Here is a 24,228-nt window from a genome sequence, read left to right as displayed (position 1 = left end):
ACCTGATAAATGAGGACAGGCAGACGAACGTGGTCGAACGTAATTCCATAGCTTAAACTGACTGTGAGGAGCGCTCATTTTGGATATATATGTATGTGGTAATTGAACCTTTCTCGCATGTGATAAACATTTTTTTTTTTGGATAAATGCCAGACGCAGACCAGAATTTTTCCGACCTGGACTTAGAAGTTGGGGAAGAAGTGAATTTATTCGAGTTGCGAATTAAAATTTGTAAAAAATGTCAGGGATAATGCGGAGTATGAAGACGCAATTTGTGGTATTCTGGGATGTTCATCTTTCTTATTTATTTAGCTTCCTCAAGCATGAAATGACCTTCGAAGAGCTGTTATTTATAGTTAACACTTGCGGGTATGTGGTCAGGATATTGGAGTTTTTATTATGCTGTGGGGTAGAAAATGAAAAAATTAATTTTTTTTTTGTTTTGTTTTGCGTACTATATTGAGGTTGTTGGTACTTTGAATTCTAGTGTGTTAAAGCTGCCAACTGATCACGGAAAATAGAAAAAAAAATTCTCGGAATTCCACGATCTTAATTGAATTTCTATTTGACAAAGGTATTTTATGTTACATATGTATGACCTACTTACTACCTTACTTTTTAGTTCTAAAACAAAAGTAATGCCCGCTTGACACATTGTTTTCTATTATTTCGTGTGAAACAAAGCCTTATTGAAATCAGTTGTCTATTTTCTTTGATTAAACCATCTACGTAAGCTGGAAAGTATCGAAAGCCGCAGTGTGGGACATTGACCTACCAAAATCAACCCTCTTCCTCCACTGAGCTCCACGGAACTAACTATAGACATAACCTATTCATCGTGAAAGTGTTACGGCCCTACCGCCTGGGTGCTACGGTGACGATTATTCCCTCCCCTCTTTCCAAATCACATGTAATTCCTTTATGTGCGCTGGTGTTATTTACCTCATTCAGTGCTGCTTGGGACTCGATTATCTGTGGATTGATTATCTTTATTCGTAAGCGTCTTCTCAAGAATTATTTAAAGTGTTCCATTTCGCCGGCAAAATTCAGACATAAGGCGAATACGTGGTCCAGATCATCATATTCAAGTAAGCATTGAGGTATTGAACGATTGAATATCGGAGGAATCAGTGTTGTTCAAAATGCGCTGTTGTTCAATGTGCTCAGATGCAGCAAACTCGACGTCCATCAGAATTTACGGTCACAGTCAGACATGAGTGTTGGTTTGCGTATGACCTTTTCATGTTGCTTCATTTTGGCTGACATCAGTCTCATCATTCCCGTATTAGGCGTCGACTTCCTATATCACTATGGGCTGCTGATGGATATGCAGTATAGCTCCCTGATAAACCCCACAACCTCACTTGAATCGTCAGAGAAAATTTCAACCTGTTCACCCAGTACTCTTTCCGTCGTTTTTGAGGACGTTGCGGATCCACGTAGTCGTGCACTCCTTTACAAATACCGCCACATCACTACCGAGTGTAGTCTTTTTGAGCCAGGTAACCAACCACATCAACGCTACTGGCTCTCTAACCTTCTCCACGGTGCATCCGTTACCACCCTATCAGCTTGCGTTGCGAAAATGAACAGATACTTAATCAGGGTATATGCAGACGTTCAAACAGCAGTTGGTCATCTTCACTTGAACTAGTCACTAAGTCATACGGCGAATGGCGACCTGGCGGAGATTATAGGCGCTTGAATGCTCAGACGATTCTAGACCGGAACTTCATTCCACTCATCCAAGACTTTGCGGATTATTTAGCAAATTGTCGTGTTTTTTCGACATTGGATCTCGCCAGCGCTTACAAACCAAAAATATTCCAACGACAGCAATTTACACACCCTTCGGATTCATCGAGTTCATACGGATGACTTTTGGCCTGTTCAATGCGGCGCAAAGATTCCAGAGGTTTATCCCCTCTGTGTTAGGAAATTTGGACTTTTGTTTCCTCTATTTGGATTACATTCTGGTCGCATTTATCGTCGATTTCGAGCATTTGGAGCCTTTCGAGTACATTTTCCATCATCTTCGTGACATTGGCTTTCATTTTTACCGTTGAAAATTGCAGATTCCTTCAACAGCAGCATACGATTCGATCCAGATAAGATGCAAGCGATTGCGAATTTTTCACTGCCAAAGACGGTCAAAGACCTTAGAAACTCCTTCGGTATGGTAAACTTCTACCGACGATCCTTGCCAAAAGCCGCTCACCACCAGGCTTGACCTAACGCCTACCTGCCTGGTCCTAAGACCAAAGAGCCGCAGGGGTCGTCCAAGCGCTTGAAACCACCAAGCAACAGCTGATAGAGGCTAGACTTTTGGCATTTCTTCAACAAGATGCACCCCTAGCCGTATTCGTCGATTTCTCAGACATTGCAGTAGGAGCTGCTCTTCACCAACGAAAGCTGGCCACCGCTGGGATTCTTCTCAAAATAGTTCAATTCCGTTCCTCGGACGCTTATGATCGTGAATTATTAGCCGTGTATCTGAGTATCCAGCACTTCTGATATTCCCTTGAAACAGGCCGTTCATTGTGTTTACAGACCATATGCCTCTAGCTTTTGGCTTAAGGCCGAAAACCGGTCAACCTTTCCCCGGCAAATTTCGGCACTTAGCCTACATCAGCCAGTTTACATCGGACATTCAACATGTGTCCAGTAGAGACAATTTACACGCTGATGGTTTGTCTTGGCTATCTGGTGCTTAGAGGTGGCGGTGAGGAAGACGGGGCGGCAACCCTGTCGGCTGAACCAAAACCAAGTGGCCGAGGAGAACCTCCATAGTGGTGGCATTGGCAGACGATTTATCGCTTTGGCTTGCCGGCCATGATGCAGTAGGCGAATGCTCCAGAGGCCTAATCAGAGCCATCAGACCCGAGTCTGCACGGGAACTCATCTGAAGTGGCAATTGGTCACGAAACCTTACCAGGGGTATACTGGTACCATGGGAACCGGGATAGCTCCTGGACTCACATACTTCGGGAGACGTTCAAGCGAACAGAGACCTTCGGGCCTCGGCGTGGTGTTTCAACACGGGTGCCGTATTCCTTAGTTCGGTAGAGATTTAGGTAGATCTTGCATCCACCAGTATAAATGTTAAGCCATGCACTTGGTATAGAGTGGTACCGTCGTAGCTTGCTTCGGCGGGGCTCTGATTGTGGTCACAAAATAAATCCCTGTCTTAAGAAGACCGTAGGATTAAGTTTCCATGACAGGTACTCACGTTAAACCCCCAGGACTGACTGTCTCGGCTACCTGAGATCAACTTCCCAGCCTCAGTCGATTTTTCGGCAATCGACGGCGAACGATTCCACATCATATAATCTGCATATCATCCGCAGTTCAATAGAATGCTAGACAGTTGGCTGCAAGTTTTGCCTTTTGTTCTGCTTGGGCTTCGTGTGGCCGTCCGAGAAGAATGTGCTGCCAGCCTAGCTGACCTAGTAGATGGAAGAATCTGCGATTACCCAACTGCCTAGTCCTCGACAAGAAAGACAGGTTTGCAGGCAGCGGATTGTTGCGCTTGCTACGGGAGGCTCTTCTCAGGTAGAACCCGCTTCTGCCATCTCGAGCGGCCAGCTGTCCACACCTCTGGGAAGCTTGAAGTCTCCACCTGTGTTCTGGTGAAGAATGATGCTATTCGGAGGTCGCTACAGCCGCTGTAGGAGGATCCCTGTGAGGTTACCTCCTACAGGGTAATATAATCCTGCAATTATTGTTATAAAGTTTGGTGATCTTGCGTTCGGTGATGGTAATGTGATATTACCGTTTAAAGCAAAATCACTTTTGTAGTATTACATATATCAAAGTAAGAGACAGTAAGCCATTGTCCCGGATTCTATGCCAAATAAAGCCCTTAAACTGGCTGTTAATTTGAGGTTGGACATGCTTGTGGAGTTGTTCGAGACATGTCTATAGTACGGATCCTTCCCTCATTATTTAAAATCCAACAGCTGCCACGCCGGCAAGCAGCAATGAACTACAGTAAATTTCTCCTAATTGTTAAGAGTCTGATTGACATGCAGATCAATTTCAAGGGATACCTAGACTACCTGAGAGAAAGTAGCAGATATCAGTGTAAAATTAGCACCGATGATGCTTAACAGTAAGTTTCTTAGTCAGCCTAAAAAATGAAACCTGCTGTTATCAGCTTTGGAAATAAAAGCGAAAAGCTATGCACTCTGCGTTTGCAAGGAAAATTTAGAAATATAAGCCTCATAAAAGTTCACGCCCTTATAGAGGACACCTTCTACGAGGCTATTGAGCAGATTCTCGAAGTCTGTCCCAAGTATGATATCAAAATCATATTTGGAGATTTCAACAGTCAAGTAGAGACGGAACCCGTATTCAGGTGATACGTTGGCGCCCATTGCTTACATCAAAATAGAAATGATAACGGACTGCGGATTATTCAGTTAGCAGTATCGCACCAAATGGTTGTTGGAAGTATCTAATTTGCGCGGAAAGTGATCCACGAACATACGTGGGTCTCACCAGAGGGAAACACTTTCAATTAAATTGACCACATGCTGATTGAACGCCGCCACCTCTCTGCCTTGATGAATGTAAGAACATATATTGGGGCCAATATAGACTTGTTGACATAGTGCTCCGGACGTTGTACACCATCTACAAACCCAAGGAAAATCAGGTGACAGTGAATATTGAAGCCATTCACAACACAACCCTCCATAACACATATAAGGCAGAAATGAATGTCACAATATCCGCAGCTAACAGATGTCCTGGAGATGACACATCAACAAATGATCTTCACAACCACCTGAAGAGCCTTATCACTGATACGGTCACAAACATACTTGGCCCTAGCCGCAAAAGAAGTCGGAACTACTGGTTCGACGATGAACGTAAGCTAGTCACAGAACGGTAGAATGCTGCATACCGAGTAATGTTGCAGTCTCAAAGAACTCGTGCACGCGCAGAGACTATCTTGACTTCACTGACGGAAAAAGGAAGCCTGGGAGAAGCAACAAGTCTGTGAACTAGAAAAGTACAGGGAGCAACCTCACCAGCCGCGGAAGTTTTACCAACAAGTCAGCGGGATGAATCCATATCATCTATTAGATATTCTCCGCTATCTTGCTAGGCTGGATAGCCTCATACGCCCAGAATAGCAGCAGATCAGATGTTCTCTCTGCGGCAAGCAATGGAAAAACTGTTGGAGTATGGTTTTCAGTAGCACCATCTTTTCATCGACTTTAAAGCCGTCCATGACAGCATAGCCACTGCCATGACAGAATTCGGTATCCCGACGAAATTGATAAGACTGACTAGGCTGGCCCTGACCAATGTGCGAGGCCAGATAAAAACATGAGGATCACTGTTGAGGTCTACGACAAGGGGATGGCCAATCATGCGTCCTCTTCAACCTGGTCCTGGAGAAAGTGATTCACGATGCAGATGTAAATGCGAGGGGAACCATCCTCTTTAACTCCACCTAATTACTGGCCTAATGGTATTGATATTATGGGAAGAACAACCCGAGATGTACAGTCTACTTTCATCCAGATCGTGCAGGCGGCGAGATTTTGGGCTGCACACACCATCAGCGTCAAAAACCAAAGAAAGAATAACATAGAGTCGGACTGGTCAAACGAAAACAATGAAGATAGGAGGCTACAACTTGGGACCGTTGAAAATTTTTCCTATCTAGGGTAAAAAATCACAACCGATAACAGTTATGTCGATAAAATCCGCGCACGGTTGTCGGCTGCCGACAAAGCTCCTTCCTCGGAGACTTGGGTTCTTAGCAAGAAAATATTACGGTCTCTTGGCTGGGTCCGAGAGAAAAACCATCCAAAGAATATTTGGTCCCCTACATGAGGATGGACGATTCCGTAGTCTACATAACGATGAAATCTATGAGCGATACCATGACCGTCAGGGTGTGGATAAAATCCGGCTCAATAGGTTACGGTGGGAGGGTCACTTAGTCCCTATGGATGATGATGATCCGGCCCGAAATGTCTATAAGGCAGTATCTATGGTAGAAAAAGCCGATGAGGCAAACCCTGCCTGAGATGGAGCGATGGCGTAGGTCAGGACGCCAGACAGCTTTTCGGGATATCGAATTGGTTGACCTTAGCGCAAAATCGGGATGTCTTGATTTCCTTACAAAGGCAGGCCTAGACTGGATACCGGTTGTTGCGCCGTTGCTGATAATGATGCCCAACACGGGAAGCTCAAAATATAGCCCCAGATTACTTGTCGCGGAAGTGGTTCGGTCTACACTATTATATGCAGTATTAGTTTATTAGCAAGCACTAGCTTGTGAAAGTGATCGGAAAGGGGTGAACATGGGGTGCCATTTAATGGCATCAAGAGGATGCAGCATCTTCAGGATCATCTCGTGCGAGGCAAAAATTATTATCGCGGGAATGATTCGGATGGACTTCTGGCCAGTGCGGCGTGTTATCTGTGTCAGAAAGGGATATTGAATCTACATGAAAAGGAAAGCTGGCATCAACGGTGGGATGACTCGGAGAGGTGTTACTGGACCTTCCTGCTTTTTTCCTATGTTCAGGAGCGGATTTGGCGACGATACGGCGAGATTAACTACCACCTGACCTAATTCCTGAGAGGACATTGTAGCTACGGGAAGTGTCTGCACCGTTTCAGGTTAAATGATTCTCTCTTTTGTTCTGAATATAGCCGGACATCCGAGGACCTAGAGGATATCATGTTCTACTTTCCACGATTTAGCTCAGAGAGGAGGAGCCTGAATATGGAAATATTGATAAAGCAAGTTGTGGATTTAGGTAGGGGCTAGAAATTATTGTGAAGAAAACAGAAAAATTTTATGCTGGGCGAAGAAGAGAGTATGGGACAACTAGATGTTTTTTCGAGGTCATATTCTGGCAAGCCGAAATAACAACGGGGATGTTGCTTGGGCGGCGGATCTAAGGGAAACTACGCAATTCCCGAAATTTGTATTTGTTTGTACAAAATTTGACTATTCTTGGTTAAAGAAGTAACACACGTGAAATGCACAGGTGACATATGGCGCAATGAAAAGGGATCTGTTTCGAATAGCGTCGTTGAACGATACCTAGCGACTGCTCCAAACATTTCGATTTTAAAATCGTTGAGATTATCCTTGAGTTGGATATTATTGGAATAAGCACACATGCACATTTATCATATAAAATAAGAAATATTGTATTTTTAAACGTTCTCAAATTATTTTCTTTTTTTATTCCAGATTGATAAGGTGAGAGCATCAGCAGAAAATTCAATGCAACATTGTCTGTAGCTATTTGTGCGTTGGAGACAATGTTACCAAGTAATTTGGGATGCGATAAAAATAATGTCCTGTCATCATTTGATTTGATTTAGCGTAAAAATATTAGAGCCTATTTTATCTGTAGCAATTAGAGTAAGGAGCCAATAAAATGATTCGTAATTTGTGATTCGGACGTTGACCTCAAATGTTTCATTTTGAAATTATACGGAGTCGTCAGCTTTTTTGAGAATACAATGGAAAAAATATGCATCATTGACTGTCATCGTTACTTAAAATAAGATTTATTCCGCATCGATAGCGAGCGCTAACCTCCTCAACTAGCAAAATTTAACGAAATTGAAGTTGCCTTTGGAAACTTGATGTTTTTTCATTGTGTACTTATCGCAACCACTTTCAGATACTTTCAAAGCCCGGGAGATAGATGGAGGAAGCTTATTCCGATTTGATCTTATGTTCTCTGCCCCAGCATAAAATGCTGTTGTGGCGCACGATTCAATTAAATCTGCTCGCAACATTCTACCTCCTTCTCCCTCCCCCCATATAAAACCTTATTCTCTCTCCAAATTACCAATTCATGTCTTCCAATTTTCGCGTTTAATTAATTAATACTCAAATTTGCCAAGAGGCAACACATAACCAGTCAACCGTCCTTAAACTGATATACTTTGGTTCATACGCTGAGGTAAATCAATCAGACTCCGAATATGCTTAAAGAAATGTTCCGTTTTTAGCATATAATCGTATAAGGAAGAAAACCCAACATCCGGGATAATGAAATTTCATCGGAAATTACTGACGGCCTAATCCGATTTGACGAAAACTCCAGTAATGCCATTAGGATGCTATCATGAAATTTGTATCAGGACTTTTTGGTTCAGGTTGAAAACAGTAGTTCCGTAGGGTGTCGTGTACAATGATGGCTTTCGTGCCTTAAATGGGAATACACGCCGGAAGGGTGGACCGTTCCGTGGTGGTGTAAAGATTAGTTAAAGGACTGTCCGGTTTCAAATTATCAGGCAATTTGCTACGATTCCCTTGGCATTTCCATGAAATCCCTACTTAGCATATTTGCACTGTCACTAAGGCAAGTTGTAATTAAGATAGGATCTGACAAAAAAATGTTAAAAAGTAACACACCCTCTATTTACCCTCGTACGGAGCCCACCACATTTATCCTTGAGTGACACGTTAATTAAAAGCCATCCCTGCTTTGTCATGTTCCCGGTCGCCAGCATCGGTCTTCGTCTGAGTCGTTGGGTTTTAATCAGTGTCGTAATATTTCGGTTTCCCTTAGTTTCGGGATGTTCCTTTATCGTCCATTTCGCTATCGATTTACCTGGTAATGAGGCTTTAAATGCGTAGCGGAACTCATGCGATAAGAAGAAACTGTTGTGGAAGTAGATATCAGAAAGGTAAGCATATTGCCTTTTGAAAGTAGCAATCTTAATCTTCATTAGGACCGTTTTCGCACGTTGCAAAGAGTTCAAGTTAATTTTAATGCCTTTTGGGGAAGGCAATCAACGACCTTGTACTTGGATTTCTAAGCGTCTGTGGGTTTCATTCCAAATGGGATTTTTGCCTTTTGAATTTTACTCCTAGGGGGAAGCAGGTGTGAAAAATTTGAAAGCAAAAAGGGTGTCACGCCGAGAAGTTGTTTAGCGAACTGAAAGAATGGATCTTTTGTCTTGCGGTAGGACGGAATGAACATTAGTGGGAGAAATTTCTTCGAATTCAGGATTTAATTGAGTATCTTGCTTTATTAATCTGTGGTTTTCAGATTGAATTATGTCATTGATAGTTTCGACAGGGTGCTTTCCTGACTTGAAAACGTGTGTAGCTTATAGTGTCTATAAATTCGTCAATATATACTCTTCGGCTTTTGAACCCGGTTACCTCAATTTCTAGTGCGAAGTAAGGGACTGTTATCATTTCTAAAATAACTGCGGTTTATTTTGGAGCAAATACTTTTCGAAGAAATTAACATTACACTTTCCTTGAAATGTAAACTATGCAATGTTCATTTAAAATTTTTGACAACGTACTCCCAACGTCGCTTCGTTATATTTAATATCATTTCCCTCTGGTTCCTATACTTTTTGACGGGTGACACTAATTAAAATAAAGACGAACACCCAGTGAGCTCAATTCACAAAGAGAAAGCCAGTTTCCACTCTGAACCCTCCGGCATACCAATCGGATGCTTTTTCAACATTGTGCATCAATTTCTTTTTCAACTCTGAGAAAACTTTTAACATCATCAGCAGGGACTGTACTTGAAACGCTTTGTATAGAAGTCTTTGGAAGAAAATAATAACCATTATCAAAGCATCATATGACGGACTAGAATTTTACGTTCTTCATGCGAGCAAAAACTCGGAAGAGGTCAAAGGGGGTGCCTCCGCTTCAAAACTCCTCTCCACTGCACCTAGTGGTGAAATGCACTGCCTTTTTTCCCCATCTAGCTAGCTTTCTCAGCAACCGGCAACACACCAGTTTTGCCTTTTATCACTGTGCCGGGTTCAACACGGTAACGTCTCCTATATGATGGTCATTGCAGCACCACAAGTTACATTTGTCGTAATTCTTCTGCTTGCTCCAATGGGCCACTGCTGTAACTCGTTTCAGCACGTAAGCCAAATCTTCATATGCAAGACGGCTTATTTTAGTTTTCCACAGCTAGCAATCCATCATCTTTGGGGCGCTTCTCGTGTGTAAAGCTAACGAAGAATGACACCGTCGGTCGTGGAACAGTATTTCCACGACCTCGGCGCTATCGTCCAAGCTTCCAACAAACTACAAAGGATTTTTCGTGCCATCCGTCTACTTTATTGAATCAGTTATTTGCTGAAGGCTTTTCAATCAAAATAGATCTAGGAACCAACCAATTGGGCTACAGCACTACACATATGTATTTCTGAAATCTGCCCGGATGATAAAATGTTTGAATTGTTCGCTCTTCAAAGGCAACTTTTTCTTTCGCTGTGGCAGAGATTGCATAGGTTTGGGTAAGGTTACTAGTGAAGGTTCCCTGATCGCTGTTAACTCTTCTTTCTTCGCTGATTTCATCTTTCCCTCCTCCTCTTCTTTTTATGACTGACTTCTTCGCTGATTTCATCTTTCCCTCCTCCTCTTCTTTTTATGACTGACTTCACGTTCTATGCTCGCTATCCCTTCCCAATACGTCCTCTCTCTCTTCCCATACTTTATGCACGTTCATGGACATGTGAATCGAGCTCAATTTCCTCGGAAATCACTTCGTTACCCGCAGCATGAAAATCACGCAGATTTCGCCTATTTTTAAGCTCTGTAAACTTTAGTAAAGTTACCGAAACCTAACTGTTAGGAGAAATATTCGACCAGTGTCAAGATTGGTATGCTGAAATTTTAGACTTTTCTGGCTTTGCACCGCTACACTTACCATCTCGTTCAACCCCAAAATCTTCGAGAGATATATCATCATATATCATATATCACATTAGATTGGCTGACTGCTAACCATGGCGATCTTGTAACTAAATAATAACACGGTATTGTGAAATTTTGGTCCACCGCTCTCAACCTAGTAGACTTCAACAAGGCCTTTGACTATGTTTATCGTATGATATTTCTGTCTAAACTCGCCTCATCTAACCTTCCCTTATCACTCTTTTCATGACTCGTCTCCCACCTCTCCAACCGTTCTTCCAGGGTTTTTGATGGCTGCAAATTCCGTTCTTTCTTCTCTTCTTCTAGTGTATCGCAAGGATCCATTCTGGGTCCAATACTATATTTATACTACGCCAATAATTTTCGCTCTATGCTCACTTGCCTTCGTTTATTTTACGGACCCTAAGTCTTAATGCGTTAACATTAAATATCAGTAAATCTAGGATGGAACACAGGTGTGATATCATCCTAGGCTTCGGTGAAGCTTCGATGACTATAGCTGATATACAATTGTTTCTTTGCCGACGTTCTGTTATCGGATTTCCTTGCTTCCCTCTTCCCGGTCTCCCGGAGTTAAAGTCTTAATTGCCGCCGGCCATCTAGCGATGCTTGTTCTCTTTTGTGCCATCGTTCTCGTCGATTCAATATGCTTAGCCAAGAATCTCTCTCTGCTAGTAGCTTTTTCTTTGTAACTAGAAGAATCCGAATGTAATGTGCATCATGGCTCCATCTGCCAGCGATCTTTGGCATCTCTCTGGCAACGTTGTCGGGAGAAAGCTCCACTGTGTTTGCATAAAGTTGGTGACGAAACCCATCCCAGATTTCACAAGATAAAAATTCTTTGCGGGGTCGTCCGCCACTCCATTACATAACACACAATGAGGGGATCGTGCGAGACAGTGCTATAAGCAGACGTTACTGACAAAGCTCCCAGTCTCGGGACTTGGGCAAGGTGCTCACAAGATGCCAACGACATCAGCCTATACTTCAGCGCCGTAGAGCAGAGCATACCGCGTTCCTCCCATAAGAATGCAATATGGCCGCGAATCACTATCTATGGGAATTATCCGCATTCATATCCTGCATACTACCCATACAATTTTTATTTCTTCGGTATTAAGGATGCTTCCACCAGACCACATTTGAGCATTCACACAAGTAATACCCCTGGCATTGGTTACCTCTGGACATTCACGCTTTATGGCCTCCGTCACTTCGACCTTTTCTGTGAGGCAGTGAAGATTTCAGATTTCTAGAAGGCACATAAGTTGCAGAACAGCAAATATGTTGCCTTCCGTTGTCTTAATCAACAGCGCCGATGGTTTACTTCGTTTTCTCGTTTTTTGCCTGCTGAGGAAAATGCGACCTAGTTGGGTTTCCAGATCGATCATCTCGTTTTTGACACTTTTGTTGACGTTCTTCTGCAGAAATGTTGCCGACCGCATACGCTTCATCACTCTCATGCATTCCCTGATAAGCCTTTCATTTTGGGCACTAGCTAAGACGCTCGACTGCACTTCTACTTGGCTCGTCTTCAAATCCTCCTATATAGATCTACCGATTTTGCCCGGTTTTTTTTCCGGAGCAGAAAAACTGCATGGTACTGAAGTTGCTGTCTTTGCAACTGTGGTACCTGGCTGCCTCTTCATTGGCGCCCTGGTGTCACATCATGTTATTAGGCGTTTCAGCCCTCGCTGGCTCTTTTTTTGGGCGCTGCGACGAGCGTCGCATTTAAATGCTGCGCTTAAACGCAGTCAACTCTCCTTCGTTGTCTGTTATCGCATCAATTTTTAAGGTTTTGTGTAAACACAAAACCTTATTAAAATCGGTTTACCGTCTGTCTGTCTGTCTGTCCGTCTGTCTTTTTTTTGTTTTTTTTTTTTTTTTTGAGGAGGTGGAAATTTTCAGAAGACACTGGTCTGGACACACCAGCGTGTGAGATTTTTACCCACTAAAACCACCCCCGACTCGCTCCCTGCCCCGCGGAACCACCATAAGGTATTACATCACGGGGCGGAGTCAGCTCACTCTAGCTTAATCCCATTTCTTCTATACGCGGCGCACGTGACCGCGTTTTTCTCCTTTCCTCTGCCTTTCGCAATTTATCTTGAATTGATGCGATCATGGAGTTGACCGCATCCCAATTCTCTTGATGTGCTAGCATTTTCGGCACCAGATTTTCTGGTACCAGCACCTCTCCTAGAGTCTCCTCTAGGTTCCTCCTTTCTTCCACAAATCTCGGACAGTGGAAGAATACATGCTCTGGGTCCTCTGGGACTCCATCGCAATTTGGACAGTCGGGTGAGGTCTCCAATTTAAACCTGTGAAGGTATTGGAGATATCCTCCATGTCCCGTGAGAAACTGGGTGAGATTATAATTAACCTCACCGTGTCGTCTCTCCAACCACTCCTTGATGGCAGGAATGAGCCTGTGAGTCCACCGACCCTTTCCCGAGCCATCTGCCAAGATGTCAATGGGCATCATTCCAGAGATGACGAATGCTGCATCATCTGAGACAGTCCTGAAGGCAGAGCATACCCTCAGAGCTGTCCTCCTGTAGACTATATTCAGTTTGCTAGTGTTAACTGACATCCGCAACGCCTCGCTCCAAACTGGGGTCGCATAGAGCATGATTGAGGTCACCACCCTGGCTATAAGCAACCTAGAGGTATGCCGTGGCCCTCCCACGTTCGGCATCATCCTGGCCAGGGCCATACTGGCAGTGGATGATTTATCACAAACATACTGTACGTGTTGCTTATAGCTGAGCTTCCTGTCTATCACCACCCCCAAGTATTTGATGGCCGGCTTGGAAGTGATGATGTGATTTCCGACTCTAACACAGGCGTAATTTCTCTTCCGGCGCTTCGTGATGAGGACCGCTTCCGTTTTTTCCTCCGCAAGCGTCAGACCAGAGCTCTCTAACCAGCATTTGACAGCACTGATTGCCTCGCTTGAGTATAACTCAGCATCTTCGAGATGCTTTGCGACAACAACCAGTGCAATGTCGTCAGCGTAACCCACCACTGTGGCTTCCTCCGGAAGGGGAAGATTAAGTACATCGTTGTACATGATGTTCCACAGTAGTAGGCCCAATACGGACCCCTGCGGGACACCCGCGGAAACGACGTACTCCTGCGGTCCGTCATCAGTGTCGTACCAGAGCCTCCTTTCAGTTAAATAACTATCGACAATTGCGGCGAGGTAGGCGGGAATACCAACCTTCGCTAAAGATTTCCGAATTAGATTCCAATTGGCCGAATTGAATGCATTTTTCACGTCCAGGGTTACTACCACGCAATATTTGCTGGTACTACCCTTTCCGTGGATTGCATCTTCGGCCAAGCCAGTAACCAATTTGATGGCATCAATGGTTGATCTGGCTTTACGGAATCCATATTGCCGATCTGAAAGGCCGCCTTGGCTCTCAACTAGTGGGAGTAATCTATTATAGATTACCCGCTCTAGCATTTTCCCCACCGTGTCCAAAAGACATATGGGTCGGTATGAGGATGGTTCACCTGGTGGTTTATCAGCCTTAGGCAGAAGCACCAACTTTTGCCGCTTCCATACCGCTGGAAATATTCCCTCGGACATGCACGCTTCGAACAACTCAGCAAACATGTCCGGCCTCGATTTCACGCCAAGCTTAAAGGCCTTATTCGGTACTCCGTCCAGACCCGGTGCTTTATTGTCTCCTATTCTGCCGCAGATCTCCAGGAGCTCGTCTCTGGTGACTGGCGGGATTGCCGTCACATTCAGAGGTGGTTGGAATGTGTCGGTGTTCTCCTCTTGCTGAGGGAATAACCCCTGGATGATTTTCAACAAGAGGGCGGGGCACGTGATCTGCGGAGATGAACGGCCTCTAAATTGTCCCATCACGATTCCATAAGCTCTCCCCCACGGATTTACGTCCGCTTCTGAGCAGAGCTCCCTAAAGCATTTCCTCTTGCTTCGCTGGATGGCGAGCTTGAGGGTTTTGCGGGCTGCCTTGTAGGCGCACTCTTTCTGCCCTTGATCGACTCTGCCTACCGCCCTCTGAGCTGCTCTTCTCGCTCGGTGGCAGCCTGATCGAAGGCCGGTCAGTTCATCATTCCACCAGTAGTTTGGTCTTCTACGGGGGAATGCGCACCTCCTAGGCATGGACGCGTCACATGCTTTGGCGATGCATTGAGCCAGATGGACAGCTCTTTCCGTAGAGGGGTCTGCTATATCAGGTTGATCCAACCACACCTCTAAGAAGCTCTGCTCATCTAAAGATTTTGCAGACCAGCCTGAAATCTTTTTCGGTTTCGGGCATGATAGCTCTTTGCCCTGAGGTTCGACACATGTCTCAAAGAAAACTGCCTGGTGATCGCTATGGGTGTAGCGTTCGCTGACGCACCAGGACATACCATGCGCCAGCGAAGGGCTGACAAAGGTCAGGTCTACAACCGAGCCTGATCCCCCTTTCTGGAAGGTGTTTACAGCACCTTCGTTAGCCAAAACTATATCCATCTGCGCAAAAGCTTCTAATAAACTGCGCCCCCTAGCATTTGATTCCCTACTACCCCACTCTAGGGCCCAAGCATTGAAATCACCAGCAATCACCTTTGGACTTCGTCCCTTCGCGTCGAGAACAAGATTATCAAGCATTTGCTCGAATTCAGACAGTGTCAAACTTGGCGGGGCGTAGCAGCTGTATACATATACACCACTTATTTTCGCCCACACGAAGCCACTGCCTGCCTGACTTGCAGTACATTCTATGGCCTGTCGACCGCAAGCCCATATCGCCGCTCCACCAGTCGAATCTTTGACCCATATGCCACCGTGATGGTGTCTATACGGTTCGCTTATGATGGCGATTTCCATCTCAGATTCGAACGTGGCCTGCTCAAGTAAATCCTGAGCGACCCTGCAATGATTCAGGTTTATTTGAATAAACCTCATTTTCTCATTGCAGTGAGCGCCTTCCTAAATTCTGGACATTTACCACTCCCGGCAATATGCCGGTTATGCTGTCCCTCTTTTACTTCGCACAATAGGCACTTGGGGTCCCTATTGCACTCTCTGGCAATATGGCCTTTCTCCCCACACCTTCTGCATCGATCGGATCGATCAATGCTGCTGGTGCATGCCTTCGCGAAGTGTCCAAACATGAGGCATTTAAAGCACCTCTTCAGTGAAATTTGTTCCCTTAAACGGCAGACAACCCATCCAATCCGAACCCTTCCGGCAGCCTGTCCGTCTGTCTGTCTGTTTGTCTGTCTGTCTGTCCGTCTCACGCATTTTTCTCGGAGACGGTTATAGCGATTGACACCAAATTTTGTGGAAATGTGGGAACTGTGAACGCTCACACATACAGTGAGTTACATCCTTTTACGTTGAATTTAAGGGGGGGTCCCCATACATGCAAAAGGGGGGTGTAAATTTTTTTTCCATCAAATATAGTCATGTGGGATATCAAATTAAAGGTCTCGATTAGTACTTTTCGAAGCCGGTCTTAGTTTTGACATTTCTTAGAAACGTGGGGAGCACGGGGGGTTGAAAGTGATCTTTTCTTTAAGGAGGCCATTCTCAGAAACTACCAAACCGAAAAATCTGAAAAAAATCAGGAGGCTGCCACTACATGGTACCTTGGCTCCGAAATACCTTTCATACCGATGTCTCTTCAAAGAAAGTTAATAATAGTATATTACTATAATTTTTTGTAATTAGCTGGAAACCCCCCTTAAATTCATCCTAGCGGTACGAAATTCTGCAGTGATATAGGCTATAATGAAGAGCATAATCATACCGAGTTTGATGAAAATCGCACTATTACTAACAAATTTATAATACGTCGAAGTTGTTGCTTCTTTGAAAATTGAAGACTATGATTGTCAATATCACCCGAAAGTGGACATATGCATATATTACGTGCTACGTACTAAGAAATACACAAAACCTTTCGTACCTGAAGCGTCCAGCTTCCGGTTTCCCGACTTGTTTGACTTGTTTTAAATTTGTTCTCGACGAGATTTTTTTACTAACGCATCGTGTGCAAGGGAGATTATAGTTACGAACTAGTGTACCTTCGAGGACGAAGCTCCTACTCGAGAGGTTTTCTCAACACAGGTATATTGCCAGCTAGGGTATGAGAACTACTTCCTCAGGCAGCTCGGGGACGTCACTCCCCGTATATATTGTGCTCTCCCACCGTTTTCTCGGTCTTCCTCGTTGACTCGTTCCATTCACACATCTTCCGTTCATAACCTTTTTAGACATGCGATCGTCGCTCATTCTTTGGACACGCCTTGCCCACTGAAGGCGTCGTAGTTCAACGAATTTCGACACCTTTCGCTCATCGTACAGGTCATACAACTCATGGTTGTGCGGAAAGCGCCATTCATCACATTCACGAACTGCTCCCAAAATTCGCCGAAGGACTTTCCTTTCGAACGTATTTACCAAATTATCGGAGGCTTCGGTTAGGGTCTAGGTTTCGAAAGCATAACATAGCACGGGTCGTATGATGGTTTTGTATGTTTCTATGCACATGCTTCAATTTCATTCTGGGAACAACCGGGAAGAAAGTTTTATTCTCTAGCTGTATCCGCCGCTTGAACTCATCAGTCTCATTGGCATCCTTTGACAGGTTACCCAGGTATATAAAGCTGCCTACGAATTTGATGTTGGCGTTCTAGTTCATCATTGCATCATTATTTCCGTTTTCTCCTCATTGATGCGTAGTCCAATTTCTTTCGCAACACCGTCAAGGGTATGCAGAAGTTCTTCTGGTCAGTTTTCTGGACATGATGTTGATATCATCTGCATACGCTAGCAATTGTGTCGACATAATGAGTAGCATTCCACTGGTATTGGTATCCATTGCTCGGATAGCGCCAGTCAGTCCGCCGCTCTGGTTCAAACCTGGATGTATTCCAAAAGGATCAACCAACCAGTTCTGGATCTTGGCATGTGAGATGGAGTTGATCATAACCATCTTGATCAGTCGTACTGGTTTAGCTGGTATACCAAATCGTAACATTATTTTGAACGGTACTCCACTATCTATGCTGCCATATGCCTGCTTCAACTCGACAAAGATTTGGTACACGTCAACTTTCTTAGCACTACAACGCAATCTATCTTCCTTTTTGTGGATGGGACAGATGATGTTCCTGCGCCAGTCGTCTGGGATCTCCTCGTCCTCCCAGATTCGAAACAATAGTTGGTATATTGCAATTAGTAGACCCGTTCCACCCGATTGTAACAGCTCGGCTCTCTCGTCCGCGCCCGGCGCTTTGTTTAATTTCAGTGAGAGGATGTGTAGTGGGGCTAGGATCACCAATACCGCCATCGACTTGGGCTACTTTATGGGGCGCCAGGTGTCGGATTCAGAACTAGGACGCCCAGCGTGTGATGTTGCCGACATCGATGATGATGTTTCCATATTTGCCCTTAAAGAGGCTAGTCCTGGGTTGATAACCTGATATCCTAGTCGGGTGTTTCTATTAGCTACGTTTGTTGTTATTCAGCAACTTCTCGTTAAAATATTTCTGTTTCTGCATTTAATTATTCTATTCGAAATTCACCGTAGCTCATCATACTTTTTTCTGGGAAGAGCCGATAGTCAGAAAATTCCCGATTGATTAGCTCTTTCTCATAGCCATTCCATAGTAACATTTTTCTCGTCATCCAGAAAGGACTTGTTGAACAATGCAGCTCAGTAAACCTCTTTTTAGACAGTTGTGTGCCTTTCCGATTATTATTTTGGTGGATCTGTATCTCATGAACCACTCGTTTGTTGAAAGTATAGCCGTAATATTTTACGGTAGGCACCTAGCAATTTTAAGCCAAGTTCGATACGCTGTGAGGATACAGCTCTCACAAGTTGATTGTTCCCTTCGCTTATATCTCTTATTTGAACTTTATACCCTTGTCCTCAACTTGTCTACTTCTGGTATTCGCCTGGTTTCCCTTCTAGTTTATTCGATGCTCACCTCGTTGCAATAGGTGCAGTATATTTGGTATACCCCAGATTTAGCTGATTTGGTTGATTAGGCCTTAGTGAAAACAATGCCCAAACCATTTCCACAGCTTTTGTTTTAGCGAAAGCCAGACTTAATTAAACTTCAATGTCCTTCTCTTTTTGGGTTGCTGGTGTGAAGTGAAGCTTCACGAGCGTTTCTCGTTGAAAGTTGATAGTCTGGTCGGTGTACTCGCTATGTCTGCCGAGTTCCGGAACATATTTAGTATCTTTTACTGAATTGTCGAACAACATGAGCAGAGTTAACATCCGATTGATTAAGTAGTTGAAAGAGGCGTGGTTCGATGGGGATGGGGTTTAATGTTTTCTTCGTCGTCATCGTTTTCGTCTGAAATTATTTTGCCATATTTTAGAATTCCTTTACCCAGATTTCCTACCTGGCTTAAAGATCTTGAGATGCTCGTTGATCCTAGGCAGTACTCGCACTGGGATTTGTAGTTTGGTATTTCATAAGATTGGTTGGCATTCACTGATGACTTTGTACATCTGTTTTAATACTTATAGTAAAGCATCGGTCCTGTAACGTTTATTCTCGAGCTTGTCGTTCATCGTTGCCCAATCTAACCAGTTGTTGATATTTTATGCAATTCTCCTCTTATATGCCGGCAATAGTGGCTATGAATATCTATTTCTTGGAATTCTCTCCTACAGTCTTAAAGAGGGCTTAACGCTACAAGCAGTTAAGTGGATTCAACCACCTATACATCATCGAGCTATAAAGCAAATGTACCTTAAATCATTAGGAATGAGCTACTTTTTCTTGATTCCTATCGTAGTTCTCTTGGCTACCACTTTTGTTCTTCGGCAGCAGACTTTTCCCCGAATTTGCCGTAATCAGATTCAGGACTACTTCTGCAGATGAAATATAATTAAGAGGCAAGCTGTTACTTAGTAGTACTTTGTCGGAATGATGAGAAGTCAAAATGCTGCTAGTTTCATGAACATGTGCTAATGTTTCCGCTCATTAAGTCTATATATTACAGTCATTTCCCGTCCCAACGAAAAGGCTTTTCGGCAGACTACAATCCCCAGAAAGACACAGTTTCAACTTTTCACTCAGACTTCCATTTCGGTGGGGGCTGAAAGAGTGCTGACTTTTGTTTTGGCGTCCTTGTTGTGGAAGTTGGTTGTGATTCTAGACAAAAGTTTTGCAGTTTTTACTCATTCATCAAGTAAACATGACACTTTGTATGACTGTACAAGGATGTGTGTATGTAATGAGTAACATACACAAAACTTCATAACTTCACTTTTCGTTAAGAGTGGAACAACGCATTAGAAGGAAAGGAAAGAAATGAAAAACTTTCTCTGGCAACTAGAAAACTCGAGTTGATATCTTGACAATTTTTGCATTCATCGTTTCCTTGGAATTCATCTTGGCTCTCTGGGTTCCTCATGCGCGCATCCAAGGAGCTTCTTCTCGGATTCTGTGAAAGCGTTCCTTCCAGCTGAAGTCTCGTGAATGAATGAGTGGGCGGGGGAGACGTTCATTGTCTTCCCTCGATGAGTTTCCAAGTCACTTTATTCACGTTTTACTGCACTGCCTTACATCAATTGTGTGAGAAGATTAGAGGTACGTGACAGTCGTATGAACTGCTGGAGTATAATAATAGCCTGGGGGTGTTACGTAAAGGAAGTATCCTCTTCAAGTTGCTTTGAGTTGATACAACACAAGTGACCTTCTGACTTATGATGTGCTTCCTTGGTATTGAGAATATGGACAGAAGTAGATTCTTTATCTTAGAAGCTGGTGAATGTGCAGATAGGTCATATTACAAAATGGGAACAATGGAGCGGATGTTTTATGCAGGAAACAATGCAACCTTTGAAAGTAAAGACAAGTACATCCATCTTTTTTGAAAAGGTTCCAGGTAATCCACTTACGAGGGACTCCTTCTGAGTTTACTAAATAATGCATGAAACCCAACTTTGGAGTAAAAATTGAATATGCGGTAGATTTTATCAATTCTAGAGCTAATTAAATGTAGGGTCTTGACAAGTTTGAAATGCATCCTTATAGTCGAAAGTGACGACGCGATTGAAAAGGAATTAATTTCAAGAGTGCTCGACCTAGCTCGACAAGTCCCCAGGGTATTCAGAATGCAGTAAGAAATTGAAGTCGAAGTAATATAGAGACAGATTTGTGAAAAGAACTTCTAAAAAGAATTCCTTAGGTATCAAGTAAACCTTTTTGAAGCTGACAGCAGCAGTAGCGAGACTTTCATACTCAGTTAATTTACGATAAGAGTAAGTACATCAAGCAACGAAAGCTTAAGAGGAAAAGTTTTCAATTGAATAGAAGGTCAGCTCAAACAAAACGCCTTTTATCGAATGAAGGAATCTTGGTTCTATTGAGTCAGCATCAACGCCGAGCTGCTGTAGTAATGAGGATTTGTGGAACATTTTTGTTAAGAAAAAGTTATTAAAATTGCAATAGTTCTAAAACTATTCCTTTGTATATGTTACAAATACACACTAAACAGGCTTCAGTCAAAGCACCACGGAATGAAATTGCTCCAGCAGGGAATATGATAATTTGGAGAGTACAACCATAGTACGCGATTGTGGAAGGGTGATTCTGAAATGACGGTTCGTGTATAGGAGTGCCATTGGTAAAAAGGTGAAGCGAAGAAAGCAATCATTGTTATTGATGTGATGTGAACAACAAGTGGTCAAAGTCCAGGCGGCTCAGATTTTCAGAATCAGCCCGTAGTATTCTCGGAGGAAAGCACCTCTCCCAACCTGCAACTAGATATCTCTCAGAGGTCTTCAAAGAATGGTGTTCGTAGTCTCGCTCTAACTAGAGTTGGACAATCGCGAAGGAATTGCCTGAGGCTTTCTTCCTCTCTCCTCTTCAGCGTGCCGCTCAGAATAATCAACGCGTTCTTGAACTCCTCACTAGCCTGGTAGATAGCCATTGAGTTCAACACCTTAATGCTCACAGGTTTAGTCAAGTCGCCACCTCCCAAGTTAAATTGGATTTTTCTAGGTTTTTGCACCGATCCTGAAAAAATTGCGAGGGAGTGTGTTCGATCGTATGGTAATGTAATTCGCACTAACGAGAACTCACTTGCCAACATTGGTCTGAACATCGAAATCGATGGGAAACGACCAAACGGCCGGCCGAAAGAACAGTGGCTTGATGCGCTGGATGGTAATCTGAAAGCCAAGCGGCTGCATCCAGATCAGTCCTATGATAGAACAAAATGGCGCAACCGATCAAAACGAGCCGCATCCGCTTCTGAACAGAACAAGGGCAAAGGAAGAAGAACATCGTTGGTAAGCACATTCTCGACAATGATCAAACTCCTATCAATTGAGCCGGGTTCGACAAGAACTGTGCTGCTATCGACACCATACACGCTGTACGGTTCCACTGAAATCATGTTCAATACATTGCCTTCATCCATTTAAAAAAAAGCACTCCATATAAAATTGACAGGAATTGTGTTGTGAAGATATCAAGTTCCCGAAGAACTCATTTGCTGGGCTAAACTGCTCTTCCGTAATCCTGAGAGCAGAGTTCGAAGTGTGCCAGGTACATTAAAGCTGTTTGCGTTTGCGTCACTGCTCATATCTTGAATCTCATACTGAACGTCCAACACCCGCGATCTTGTACGCATCTTCGAAGAACCATTACCCTGTATCCGGGAGGTCAACACTTGTGGCCTCCCGGATATACAGCTTCCATTTTTATTGTACTAGCGTACAGTTTGGTACCACTGTCGGCAGAAATCACGCTTCGTAGATATATAAGTTGATCGATGCCTTCAATACTTTATCTATTAATACAGACAGAGAGAGTGCGATGATCCGACTGATAACCTTGGGTTGGTTGGTGTTTGTCTTCAGTCCAACTCCATTTGCCACTCTTTTCAAATTCAGAGCCATTAGGGTAAGGTCCATTACCCAGTGAAAGAACAAACGGATGTTACCAACGTAGTCGAGCTGTTTGAGGAAAGATGTCATTATTCATTGAATTCCTCCACGTCCTATGCAGGATGAAGATCGTCACCGATAACAAGAAGAAATAATGTCGGAGAAAGGATGCAATCCTGGCGGACTGCGCTTTGGACCTCAAAATCCTTCGAGATTTTACCTCAGTGCAACACATGACACTTTATGCCTTCATGTGTCGCTTTAATAATGGCTATTATTATAGTTTCTCCGGAATGCGTAGAACACCCTAGAAACACTTTCTGTTCACACTATCGAAAGCTTTCTCGAAACCGATGAGGCGTTGGTGCAGCGAATATCTCAACTCGGCGCACTTTTCCAAAATGATCCACACACTGAAGATCCGTAGCGGAAACCAGCCTGCTCTCTACCGATCAAGCCTTCGAGATGTTCTTTGATGCGTTGCAGGATTATTTAACCTATTAATTTTGCAACGGCGGGGAAGATGCTCCTCAAATTGACAGATTCAAAATGGATGTCCTTCTTTGAAATCTTAGCTTTCTCCACTCCCTAGGAAAAGTTTCAGATTGCCAGGATTTTCGTACGAGTGGAAGTAGCAGATCGGATGTAACTACAGGTGCGAGTGAAGTGTTCTTTCCACCTCTTCAGTTGCTCGTCATCGCGGATGAGAACTCGACCATTGACGTCCTTCAGAGGAGCATCGAAAGATTCGCGACCATATGCAACCCCTTCGGTGATGCGGAATACCTTTCTGAAATCATTGTGTTCTGTGGTATCTTACTTTCTTGACCAGCGCAATAGGAATTCTTTCTTGTCACGGCGTACACTATATTAAACTTCTCGAGAGTACGCTCGTTATCGGAGCTCGCAGCGATCAATGGAGCCTTCAACCTCTTTCATTCATCGATCTGTCTCCACGCTTCCGCAGTCAGCCAGATTTATAACTTTTCTTCGAGACGTGGCCGACGACCTGTATAACACCTGAAAATGGTGCATTTTTAATAATAGCCCAATGCTCATCGATATTCCCAGGCTGGTTAATCAGTATATCTGCTCTCTGATCAGTAGATAGCCTCTCACAGTCGAACGGCCGCTGGATCATTCGAGCGCTCAACGTAGGGGGTCCAAGCTTCTCACCTCTGCGAGAAGTGGCGGAAGAAACATGCAAGCGAAAATATACGACCGTCAAATGGTGACCCTTTTCGAGGCTGATGCCGCTCTTGTTACGCACATTCAGGAAACAACTCTTTAATCTACTGCTAATCGCGAAGTGGTCGATCTGATTGCTCGTATGGTGTCGGTGAATTGAAACTCAACTGGCCTTAAGGCAGGCCCTGTGTTCGGATTAACGGTTTTGTTCGGGGCAGAGGCACCTCCTCAGATGCTGCTTCATCTTTGCCCTGGAAGCCGCGTGACCGAAAGTGTCAACAGGTAGAAAACGGTCCTCTATATATTCGCAAAAACACGACAATAGTGCGAATTATATCCAAGTTAAACCGCCAATAATTTGAGCTCAAGATAGGCTAAATATATATTATTGTTTGGGATAATGAGGGATCCTAATGGAGCGTTTTCCACTTTGTGATACTTTCGGTCACG

General features: G+C 43.8%; 1 protein-coding gene across 3 annotated transcripts in view; it reads left to right on the top strand.

The window, feature by feature from the left end:
- LOC119653576 (allatostatin-A receptor) overlaps nucleotides 1-24,228 on the top strand; it is a 779,896-nt gene that overhangs the window by 193,056 nt on the left and 562,612 nt on the right. For all 3 annotated transcript variants that reach the window (XM_038058319.1, XM_038058317.1, XM_038058318.1), the window contains one exon: nucleotides 7,229-7,237. The gene's annotated coding sequence lies outside the window, so the exon portion shown is untranslated. The remainder of the gene's footprint in view (nucleotides 1-7,228; nucleotides 7,238-24,228) is intronic.

This window comes from Hermetia illucens, chromosome 4 (assembly GCF_905115235.1).
Source record: "Hermetia illucens chromosome 4, iHerIll2.2.curated.20191125, whole genome shotgun sequence".
Lineage (NCBI taxonomy): Eukaryota > Metazoa > Arthropoda > Insecta > Diptera > Stratiomyidae > Hermetia > Hermetia illucens.
This window is presented reverse-complemented; position numbering and strand designations above follow the sequence as displayed.